General features: G+C 46.1%; 1 long non-coding RNA gene across 1 annotated transcript; it reads right to left on the bottom strand.

Annotated features, from left to right (window-relative positions):
• Window positions 1-2,785: 2,785 nt before the first annotated feature.
• LOC113948306 lies at window positions 2,786-6,757 on the bottom strand. The gene is made up of 3 exons (XR_003528089.1): window positions 6,718-6,757; window positions 4,776-4,951; window positions 2,786-2,861 (listed from the first exon to the last, which is right to left on the bottom strand). It is a non-coding gene; the product is annotated as an uncharacterized LOC113948306 (long non-coding RNA).
• Window positions 6,758-12,618: the final 5,861 nt, after the last annotated feature.

The following is a 12,618-nucleotide window of genomic DNA, read 5'->3' as shown; positions in this document are numbered from 1 at the left end:
GGCAGCTCCAGAGGAGGGTCTCCTGCACGTGTCTGTGTGCACACAGAGAAAACCAAACACTCAGAGGTGACTGGAAAGCCAGGAAAGTGATGACAGTGGCTGGGGAAGAGTTTTCATCCAGCAAGTGTGAGCAAGGGGTGGTCACAACCTCACTCGTGATCCACCTGATGATGTCCAGCAAGCTCAACCCTCTATCCAGTTGTAGAGGGGAATAGATTACCCAGGAGAGGGACACTGTGAAATTTGTCCTTTCAGATTTGCAGGCACTGAGGTGACAAGATGCAATGTTTGGAAACTGGACAAAAAGCCAACCCTGGCCTTGCTCAGATCAGCTCTGGGAGTTCTTTCAGCCCAGAGAGGGACGAGTCCAGAGCGTCCCTATGCCAAGAGAGGAGACACAAGTGCCCTTTGAGCCATGGTGAACTTTATCAGGTTTTTAGTAGGAAAAAAACATTGTCTGTTCACAACAGCAGCCTTGTGAGGCTGCATGTGCTCTCACTGCTTCGGGCACACAGAAGTGGAAGGGCTTTTTCCTATCTTTTGTACGTGCAGCCGCTATTTAATGTAAATGTACTTAGCAGAAACTGAATAACTCCCACGCCAGTAATTTTATACCCATCCAACATTTAAATTATGAATGCAATAATCTGCAGCACCATGACTATTTTTAGACCTTTCGAGCTGAGATTTTTTTACTAGATGTAGAAATTTCCTTCCTTCTGCTGCCTTGGGTGTTAATTTGCATTAAAAGTTTCGGGGTTTTGTTTTTCTGAGTTTTGGGTGGCTCCTGGTCAAATACCAGCAAAACAAACCAGTTGCTTTCTGGGGAAGGAATGCAAGAAGGACCCCCTGTGCACACAAATGGCTCTGCCTGGGTAAGGTGTTGCCTAATGGGATTACTCTGAGGCAGAGAAATTATTAAATTCATTGTTCCCCTTAGGAACATCCTCCATCTGGGCTGTAACCTGGCACAGGAGTGGTGTGTGCCCTTCTGTGCTGGGATCATTCCAGCTTTAATCCCATGTATTTGGCAGCAGTTTTACAGTGCTGCTGTGGACAGATTTCAGGGAAGATGCTCCTGACTCATAGTTGCAAATGCTGTTTAAATTCATTGGCTATTTTCTTCTGTATGTTTTTTGAGTTTGGTTTTTTTTTTAATATTGCAGGGACTTGGTGTTTTATTTAGTGCTCTTCTTCTGTGTGTGGTACCCAGGAGAGACCAAAACACAGTGCAAAACTCTTGTTTCCCACTGTGTGTGGCAATAGCAGAAAATAAATGAGAAAGAGAGGAGGATCAGATACACCCCAATAATCAGAAGCTCCTTTCTGCTGGGCCCCACGAGGGATCTGTGTCATCCAGAGCACAGGGGCAGCACTGGTCCAGGATGAGCAGCTCAGGGTTGGATGAGTTTTTGCATCACACAGAGCTGTTTGTCAGCAGGGCTCATAACAACTGCCTGGTGAGATGCGATGCTCTTTCCAAATCAGGACTGTATACCAATGTTTTCCATGCCAAGCTCTGTCTGGGATTACAGCAGGGTGAGAAATCCCAGCCTTGGCACTCTCTTCTCTTGACAAATCACCCCACTGACATTTCTTAATCAAATGCTGCCAAAATGGGAGCACTAATACCATCCTGCCTGCCCAAACCCAGCTGTGTGGCTGCTTGGTGGCAAGAGTTAAGCACAGCTATTTTACTTCTTAATACCTCTATGGACCATGTACAGAAAAAGATGCTAAAGCTCTGTCCTCCTGTGCCCTGTGAAAGGCTCTAGCAGAATAGATGGACTTTAATTTCCTCCCCTCTGCAAAGCAATGCACTGCTTTCCCCAATGGCATCAGGCTTTGGTTGTGCTTGGGGGAAAAAAATATAAAAACAGAAAAAGATTGTGGCAGATGGAGATGCAATTCTCCTAAAATGTTGTCTTTTTTGAGAAGTAGCAGCAACAAAAATTATGTGAAGATCAAAGAGAAAAGAGGCTGTGCTCAAGGATAACTCAAAAATAATATGGGGCAGTTGCTGAGCAACTCTCCAGTGCAAAGTATTGCTATTTTCTGGTACCTCTCCTCATCTGCACAAGAGGGATGGTGTCTAGTACTAGTCAAAGGAAAAGTCTGTGTGATTGCCTGAGTACAATTAGATCTAAGGTCTTTGCAAACAGCTCCTATCAATCAACATCAAGCCATTGATCTTACATATAAAGCACTTATTGAAAAATAAATTATGGATTTTTTTTATCTAATCAACTATTAAGGGTTCTTTTATTCCTTTTTGAGGCTGAGTAAATAAAATTCTTCCATCAGAACTTGCTTAATAATTATGCTGGACACACAGTGGACCAAATCCTGAGTGCAAAGCAAAGCGATGACTCAGAAACCAAAGGCTGATTTCTTTTTCTCTGGTCCTCTTTTTTTTTTCTTTTCTTTTTTTTTTTTTTTCTGTTGGAATAGCTATTCTTTAACCAGGCATTCACACAAGTTGGTGCACAGTGCTAAATGCATTCCAATAATCAGGGTATTGTCTGTTATCTGCCTGGAGCTGAGAAGCACAGATGCCACAGGGATCTGCCTGCTGCAGGATGGTACCCGAGGACTTTACCTTTCTCCCCCCACAGCTGGTTCATCCTTATCCTCCTTTTGTGTGCCTGCTGGCACTCAGTTCCAGATGCAAAAATGCTTTTGTCCTCCAAGGAGGGGCAGTGAGTATCCATCTCTGGAGATCCTCCAGCATCAAGATTGCACTCAGACTATCAGATGGCACATGGCCTCAGGAAGGGCCCGCAGGGGCAGATGCCATGACAACTCCATAGCAGGGCTGGGCCCCAGGTCAGGTGGTCACCATCCTTCCCTCCTGCTGGGGTCTCTGGGGAGATGTTTAGATCTCAGATAACCATGGAAATATGTTGTTTCATCTCATTTTGTCACAGAAGTGAATAAACCTGAGGCTTGAGAAGGTAAAGAATTAGCAAGACTGCCTTGGGGCTGAGGCAGGTGGGATGGGCAGGGAAGCAGGTCTGTATGTTCAGCTCTCTGCCAACACACATCTGGGGTACAAGGCATGGCCCCCAGCCTGCAATCCCTTGTCACACAGAGAACAACACAGGGGAAGAGCCCAGAGCTCTTCTGAGCTCCACTTAAGCCCACAGAAATGGGGGGACCCCACTTTTCCATCACCAGCAGAACAGGATGGAGCTGGGAATCAACACCTCACTGTGCACCCCACTGGGAAGAGTCCCTGTGAGAATTTACACCAGAGGTGTCTAATATTCCTTGTCCTCAACTTCTCCTACCTCAGCCACAGGATCAGGGACCTGCCAAGCCCCTGCACAGGAGCTTCTCCCCAGGGGATGAACCTTAGGCAAAGCAGATGCTTGACCCACAGCAACAGCAGTGTGGCAGGGCTTGCCCTGTTATTTCCCAGGTTTTTTTTTTTTTTAATATCTCTTTGAGAGCCCCACAGCCAGCTCAGCTCTGCCTCTTGCATGCTGGCAGGTTGCCACCCTTTAATTAAGTCTACTGTTAGATCTAACGATCGTGGCAGCATTTCAGGGCTGTGGGAATGGGTGCAGGAGATCAGGTGTTTGCAGAGCTGTATGGTGACTTGGATGTTCAGGCTAATATACCAGAGTAATAGTGTTGATATTATCATCCTTGCTGGTCAGATTGGTTCATGAGCACAGATCCAGCCAGGCCATGGAAAACCCCTTTGCCTGCAAGGAAGGGGGCAGCTGGGAGCAGAGAGCATTGGTTTGAAACCCAACTCCTCACATCATGGCACAAAAGTGATGCCAGAGCCCTCTCTAAAGCCCCCTGGTACCAGGGTGAGTGCCCACAGCATGGAGCCAGCTCAGCAGGTTCAACATCACACTCACCTGCACCCTGAGGAAGGGGCAGCTTTAGCACCTCTCACTGCACTGGAAGCCAGACTGTGGCTCAGGTGTGGATGGTTTTGCCTCCACTTCTGGCTGCTCCACATTCAGCAGCTCAAATTCTTGTCATTCCCTGCATGCATCAATAAAATCAATCTGTGGCCAAGTACATTTCAGTGTTATGGAGCCTCTTTCTTGCAAGTCACAACTTGATTTTGGTGCATTGTTCAGCCTCAGTTCTCCTCCCGCAGCCTCCTGGGAGCAGAGTCTGTTCCTCCCCCCCCCCGCAGCTGCTGCCCTTGTGCAACCCCAGGACTGAGTTCCAATGCCCCTGTGCAATGACCGTGCACAGGACACAGGGATGAGGCACAGCCAAGTGTGTGCCCATCCCAAATCCAGGCTCCAAGCAGCCACTGCACTGCAGTTCCCTGTCCCCACAGCCAGCCTTTCCCCGCAGAGTGTGACAGCCGAAGAGGGTGCTATGGAAAACCAACCTCCCGATGCAAAACGCATCGGGATACTGGCTGGGATGTGGGACTCTGCCACCACCAAGTGATCAGCGGGAAGAAGAGGAGAGAACAGCCCGCTCCAGGCGGCACTTGTGTGACTGCAGGCTGGTGCACAGCACCCCGCGATCTGTATTCTGCCTCTTGATCTCCCTCAGCTGTACCCTCCTGCCCCGGAGAAGCTAATTGCTCCCTCGTCCCCACAAGGCAGGCTGATTTGATCTGCTCTGCTCTCAGATAATGCCATAAGACAGAGCTGTATTGCAATTAAACACTTTCCCCGTTCTATGCTAATGAGAAGCAGGAGCAGAATGCACAATGGCAGATAATTAGAGGCGAGCAATTATAGACACAATCCTCTCTCCTCCTTGTCCTTGCACTGTTTTTTCCACTGTTCCACATCTTGCCGTGAGCCTGACGCAGTGACCAGAGCTGTGAAGACGATGAACAGTAATAGAAAAGCTCTTTGAAGCACATCCCTGAAGCTCCATCAGCCCTGATCATCCCTTCATGACATGCTTCTGCAGGATTGCTGGCCAGGGCAGTGAGCAAGAAGTCGTCTTCAGCTGGTCTGAGCTGCTGAAATTAGTATCATTAGAAAAAACAAACTTAATCATGATAATTGAATTAAAGAAATATTATGGAATATTTCCTGCTTGTTTTCAAGAGGGACTGTAACTTGCTAAAACTTTTTGAAATCCAGCTGCTGCAAATAGCAACTCATGCTCTTTCCCAATCGCTTACCTTTCTTGCTCAATACCAAGTATCTGTTTAGGAAATGTTTCTCAAAACACTGAGCACTTTGCACAATTAATTTGTGGAAGTCTATTGTGTGTGCTGATGCTCAAAAAAGGGCTGTGACAGGCTGAGGAGATCACATGAGTAAAGTCATTATTTTGTGGAAACAAATAAGCACATTTTTATGCATACAATCCCAGGCGGGATTGCTTAGAAATTGGTGAAGTGCTTTAAAACAATGCCATAATATTCTTAAATGCCAAGTGTCACATGAAATGTTATTCAGAATCACTTCCCTCTCCTTCCCAACCTGCCTGCAAGTAAGTGGGATCTGCAGAGCCTGGCCGTGGGTGTTGGGAAAAGCATCAGCTGCGCATGATGCATTATTAACAGCTGGAATTATTAACTGTTTCAGAAAGATGTTCTGTGCCTCTATTCACAGTGGTTTGCAAAATTATTTGGGCAATTCATCCCTCCCTTTTTTAACGAACCATGGCACGCTCTCAGACGACACTGATGGACAGCAGAAAGCAAGGAGAAAGGGGAATAGTGTCTGAAGTAACAGGCACACAAACCACCTCACAGAGTTAAAGCAGAGCAAGACAAGGGGAAGTTAAGAGAAATTGCACTGTGGTTCTAACTGGAAGGGTGTGGCAGGGTGGTGGGATCTGGGCCCCTGTGAGTGGTGGGGAGGGTGAATGTCCCAGCTCCTCACTGCCAAAACTTTTAGCTGCTAGGGAGATGCTTAAGGCACCCAGTCCCAGTTTGGTCCCCTCCTCTATTCCCACCTGCCCTGGGTGTGCTCCTCTGGCCAGTCCCAGCAGCAACTCCAGGTAGCATTTCTCTGCCCATGGGAATGCCCATTGTATTTTGTCTTCTTTAGCATCTGGTTGGAAAGTAAGAAAACCCCCTCTGTGTAGAGATCAGATAATAGCCCCCAGCCCCAGGTGAGCTGTATAACCCCAGGAAAACTTGGCATCCTCACCCCACATTCAGGTCTGAATCGCATTTCTACTTTTGTTGCTCTTCTCTTTTTTCCAAGCAAATTACTGAGGAATCCTCCATCCTCCCAGCACCAACCCAGCCTTCATCAGATAATACTACCTGCAAAAACTGTATGACAGAACTTTTTGTGTGGTTGACATTCATTTTCAGACTTCACAGTGTCTTATAGGCCTCATGAAAGAAAGGAAAGAACAAAAGAGACAGGTGGGGAATTATTTTTCACTTCCCCTGCCCTGCTAGCAGGAGATGTTTCTCAGCCTCTGCATGGAGGAGAAATATGGGAAGCAACAGGGAAAGAGAAGTTTCTGTGGCCACTGGTTTTGGGATAAGTAGGTATAGTTTGTCCTGGAGTCTAAAAGGAGACCTGGCTCCTACATCCCCCAAATTCTTGCTCCTATTCTTGCTCTGGCACTATACCATGCAAGAAAATCATTGATTGACCATCATCCCCTGGAGCTGCCAGATCCGACCAGCGATCCTGCCATGCTGGGGCAGAGAACAACCAAGAGGATGACAGTAAACACCCTCCAGAAGGAAGATCCAGCTCCTGCACATCTTGTTTTCCTACAGCTCCTGTATGATTCAGACCCTTAACTTACACCAGAGGTGTCTAATGTTCCTTGTCCTCAACTTCTCCTACCTCCAATACGGCTGCACTCTGGTTAGGTAGAGGTCAGCCCCAGCAGAATGTGATTACTTACTGCAGAGAGAAGGACTTCCAGTTTTTCTTTTTCCCATTATTTGTTCCAGGATGTTCTGAACTCTCCTCAGATCACAGCAGCTGTTACATCCAGTGGCAGCTCTGCAGCATTTGGGGCCCCCTGAGACAGCTTAGCTGAGTGGTTTCACAAGAAGAGGAATCTCGTAATTGCAGTCAGGAAAATGAGAATCCTGTTACTTACAGCCACAGCAAACTCCCTCTCTTTACAGAGGAAGGGTCCAGAAACCTCAGCAAACACCAGCCTGGCTGATGAGATGGATTTTTTTTCTAAAACTCTGTTTGCTGCAAGCCAGCCCAACAGAGAGACCTGCTGGAAGTTTTACCTCCCCTCCAGATCCAGGAGGGCTCTGGTCCTTTGTCCCATACTATCTCTGTCTGTAAAAATCTCATTCCAAACAACCAGCTTGTCTAGAGGCCAAACCAGCTCCAGGAAAAAAGATTTTGGCTTGGAAGATGAAGACAGTAGATAACAGCACAGGCAAAAACATCCTGAGCATCGCTGCGGTTTTGCCTGTGGTGAGCTGATGCTTCCTAAATGCTTTGTCTTCCTCCTGTCACCATGTCCCTTTTAATTCCTCTTCCCCGTGCTTTTGTAGTCGGATGCCTGACACAGTCTCTATTAGTCTCTGCTGCCTTGTAACAAACATCAAAAGGAAGCCTGAAAAGAAGGCGTATCGGAGATCAGGACCCAGAGCAGTCGCTAATAGAAGAGAATACATTAGGCACACCGAGGTTCAATAGGAAATACATTTTCCATCTGCCTTTGTTAGACAGATCTAAGGGCAGGCTTGGCGTTGTCACAGGCAGCCAGAGATAGGGTTGAGACAGGATTTTTTATGAGAAAAGCCAGGAGTCAGGGAAAATCCTTGTACAGATGAAGGTCTTTCTAAATTGGACTGATCTGGAGTCTGCGGGTCAGGCTTCGGAAGGCAGCGGGCGGGCGGGGGATCAGCTTCCCTCTGGTAACAAACTCATAACTGGGGAGCTGAGCAGAATCCAGCCTCTTCAAAAATGGAGAAGGGTCAGTGGCTCATAGGGAGTGGGACTCAGCAGAGCTGATGGGAGCTGGAAGGACAGAGGGATGTCATCCCCTTTCCTCAGGAAGGGCACCTTCCTCCGGAGAAAATGAGCTTGCTGATGCTGAAGCTGTTGGACATTATAGCCTTTCACAGGGTGCCCTTGAGAAGGCTTTTAGAGACACAGACACTTGAAATTCCTGCTATAAATGTCAATAGCATCATCTCTGCCAACTTTTGCCTGATCTTCACCTGCAGGATGCCTCGGGAAGGTTCTGTGGGTCAGCCCAGGGTGTTTGCCTGACAAAGGTGCCAGTCACAGCCCATGACCATACAGACACTCTTTGGACAGGTAGTTTTGGTCCAGCCAAGTCAGTGCTGCCTGAATCTCTGCTTGTACCTCCCCAGCTTGTAATCTCCTCCCTGTCCTCCCTGGCAGCACAGCAGTGTTGTCCTGTCCTCCCCTCTCTGTCAGCACTGTCCAGCAGCCTGGAGACACCAGGTTTCATTATCAGGGCCTTCACAGAAGCCAAATGGTCAAATAAACAAGCTAAAACTAGCTACACTGCTGATTTTCCTAATCTCAGGCACAGAAATCTTGTTTGCTTTCTGCTTTCCAGAAAAATATGTTTCCTTCTATTCTCTGTTGCTTACACAACCACATGTGCTTGGAGAAGTATCAGACAGGAAATACAAGCTTTGACTTACAGAAAAGCCCCTCAAATACTGTGCTTGAAGAACCCTCCAGCTTGTAAGACACCTGATGGGAGTGTTTGGTGTCAGCTTCTGCTCTCAACTGCCTTGGCATGACTCTGAAGGAACTCTCTTGGTTCAATTAAGTTGGGCAGAGAGAAGACTAAAGTTTTCTATATTTCTGTTTGGAAGTAATCTGGCAAAACGAGGGCTCTGTCACCTTCCCTGATGCAATCAATGAATTAATGTATTTGCATCTTTATAAGAGGGAAGAGAATTGGGCCCATGTTGAGCAGAGATAATGAATTAAACCGAATTAAATTTTGATACATATTAGAGATATGTTAGTTACTATATAAAGTAATATACTTAATTAGCCAAGGAAGTCTGTTAAATATTACATAAGGTTACCAATGTGTTCCCTGCCTCCAAGGCCCTGCAGGAAGCAAGGGAGCTGACATTTGTAGGTCTCCTCACATGAGAACCTGGTGGTAGCTCTGAAGAAATTCATGGACTCCACAAGTGGGCTTAAACTCTACCCCTCTAATTGCCTAGTGTTGTGAAGTTTTATAAAGTTTGATGGAATGCTAAGGAGCACACTGTGCCACAGCTCATTTCTCTAAAGCTGCTCTATTTTCCATCTGCCTGGGAACTGCATTGGCTTCAATTAGAAATTTTTTAGTCCTCCCCAAATGTCCTCTTGTCACTCATAACCTACACCACTTGCTGCCATTAAGGGTATTAGGAACAAAGTCCAGCCTTGCCTCTTAAGCCATCCCCTGATGGAGTACCAATTTTAATGGATACTTTTTCAACAGAGCTTTAACATTCACTTCTCCGTGTGGTAAAATGCTTCCAGCATCGTTGGTAGTAGCTGCACATGGATATCATGTCTTGATATTCAGACCCTGCTGTCTCTCTCTGAAAACATGTACTGGTCTTAACAGCAGCCACCAACTCAGTCCAAGCTGACAGATGTAGGATGACTTTTGGTTTTATTCCCTTTGTACTCTGAAATTTTCATTTCAAAATAAATATTGAGTTGGCCTTGGCAAGAATTAGGTGTTTGATCAGACAGTTACTCCATTACTAATGGCATTACTCATCCTGCTCTGAGGTGTTTTCCTCCCCCAGAGTCACTAAACTCAGCATTTTCCTGCTCACAAAACTGCTTTGGTTTGCACAAGGATGGAAATGTGACTTTCTCAGGTGACAAGGTGATTTGTAACTTTAAGGAGTTCGTTCTCAAGAATTCAAAAACAGCAACAGCAGCCTGGGACAGGTTTGACTATGAACAGTCTCCCTGCAGTACAGGATGCATTTTTGGACACTTGGGGAGTTTGGATTTGCGGGTTACAGCTGGAAACAGAGAGAAAGAAGAAAGGAAGGAGAGGAAAGAAGAAAGGTAGGAAAGGAGTGAAAAGGCACAGGACTTGTTCCGAACACAGATGGACACACACTGTGCCCATATGGGGACAATTCCCCTCCAGGATTTGTGGTCCTTCTCAGGGACATGGTGACTTTGAAGCAACTGGTGCTGCTCAGGGCAGCTCTCAGCACACGTTGCTTTGAGAGTGGAGATGTAGTGCTTTCCCCACCTTTGTGAAAGCTGGTTCACAGGGTATTTCTCAGCATTTTTAAGGAGATCCAGTCATCATCGTTTTTATCTGACATCAGACTTGCTCAATTATGTCCCTTGTACTATGGTAAGGAGGAGACATTCTGCAACCAGCAGAAGCTGTTTTAACACCTGGTTGAGCAGTGGATGAAGCACATCCAGAAACTGATTTCATCATGCCCCATCCAGGTTTGGATTGCCATGATGGTTGTCAGTCCTAACAGCTCCCAAAGTTTGGACAGACAAGTTGCTGTTGAGTCTGTTTTTAAAAGAGAAAAATATATCAAAGAGTATCATTTCACTGGAAAGGCATCTCCAGTATGAGAAATGCTCCCCTGGCATTTTCTGTGTCCTATCCACTGATGCTACATGTAAAATATTTATGGTGAGGGTTCGTGCTGTAGCTTTGAGGTCTGGCAAAGCAGGAGCTCAAGGGCTCCTTTTGCCCTCAGCTGCTCTGGAATCTCTTTTCTCTGCCATCTGCCCTTACCCTCACCTACATGTTCTGGTAACTTCCAAGGGGATCTCAAAAAAGGGAATTTTCCCAACAGAATAAACATTTCCCATGATGAAAGGCAGAAGAAAAGGAAATAAAACAAAGGGACGGGTTTCATAGTGACAGATACTTGTATGAATGCCAAAGCACTTTCAACCCTCATCAGTAAAGATGTGAACACAAAGAGGTTTTTTAATCATCTTTTTCTTTAAAGTTTGCTTCACAGGCAAACTGGTTCCCTGGGACAGAAGTAAGCAATGGAAAAACTATGATTTGTGCGTAGCACCTCGTCTGGAGGTTTAGAGCTTGTGCTGCCTTCAGCCCTGCAGATCCTCACTGCCCCTGGAAGGGCAAACTCCTCAGTTCGGAAACTCTGCCTCCATAGAAATGGAAAGACAGCCACAGGACGAAGAGAAGGTGTCAAAAAAGCTCTTGTTTCCTCATTAATGGTTACTGATGCTAATGTGTCTTCTGATTTCCATAACCCCTGATTTCAGGACACAGCTGTCTTCCCTGTGTAATTGCAATGATGCATATCTAAACCTGTACCAAAGTGCAGATTCCTCCATGGAAGGTTGGAAGGACTCAAAATAAGCAGCCCTCCAACAGCACTGGAATCTATTTTTACTGATCTATAAGCTTTTTTCCCCTATGATTTCCCCACAGAATCCAGGTTCTTGGCAGCTTCATGTCAGACAAGCCCATGTACTTTTCAGTACAGAAAGGAAGCAGACAAAAGACATTTTGACTGTGAGGGCAGTCTGGAACAGATTGTCTGGAGATATGTTATGGAGTCTTCTTTACTGGAGATACTCAAACCCTGGCCAGACAAATCCTGGGCAACCTGCTGCATCTGACCCTGCTTCAGCAGAGGAGTTGGCCTAAGAAATCCCAAGAAATGCCTTCCAGCCTCAACCATTCTATGATCTGCCACCCTCAGTCCTTGCTTCTCTTAGGCACAACCTTGGAATAAACAGAAACCAGGCTCAGGAGAGCTTGGAGCTGAACTGCAACTCTGACCTTCTGGAAAGATCCAATTTTGTCCCCTGTACTTCCACAAGGATTAAGGCTCCGAGTCTGTGGCAGCCTGTTAACCAAGGAGAGGACTCCATGGCCTGACTGCAGGGTGATGAATACACCCTATATGAAATACATGAGTACTTAGGCTCATATGGAATATCTACATGGCATATGTACTGAATAAGCCAGGTCCAAACATTAGCTATCACACCATCTGCTTGCATTTCTGTATGTGACCTGTTGTAACCACCCCTTCAGGCTGGATGATTTCTTTTATTACCAAGATAACACGCTTCCTTAAATATATTAGAAATATATTTGTCCTGTCTGCTGAAGCAAGAGAGAAACATCAGGATCAGCTCTGTCACCTCTTATTTAGCTAACAATCCTGGCAATTTACTCTGGATAAACAACAATTGTGATTTGCCCACATTACATTGTATCACTTTATAAATCGCCTTAGGTACAAAGGATGGTTTTTGCCTCCTATCCAGGCAGTGAAAACTCTGTATAATGAATGGCAGCTAAGAAACAGCAGACAGCTCCTAGGGATAACACTGCAGCATGCACACAGTAATTTGGAATTTGTAAACATTTCAGTGAATACTAACGTTTGACTGAGTGGCTAGAGATTACAAATATACCAGATCACAAACAGCTGCACTATGAAAGCAGTGCGTGGGTTCATTAAACATCATGAGGGTTACCAAAAAGCTGTTTCTCTGTCACATCTGTGCTGATAGGCATAAAATTCAGGTCCTCTTCGCTGTGGCTGCCCAGCCAGGCTGCTCACCACCCTGTAGGGAAGGCAGCCAGGTGCCTTGTTAAATCTGATTATCCTCAAAGCAGCGCTGAAGCCACGCATAAAGTTCCTCAAAGCCGTTCTCCCATTGAACAGGAGTTTCCACGGCATCCTCAGCTCTCTCACCCGCGGCT

Source organism: Corapipo altera, unplaced genomic scaffold (assembly GCF_003945725.1).
Source record: "Corapipo altera isolate COAL_440 unplaced genomic scaffold, ASM394572v1 64, whole genome shotgun sequence".
Classification (NCBI taxonomy): Eukaryota; Metazoa; Chordata; class Aves; order Passeriformes; family Pipridae; genus Corapipo; species Corapipo altera.
The sequence above is the reverse complement of the archived record's forward strand: the minus strand, read 5'-3'. Positions and strand labels throughout refer to the sequence as shown.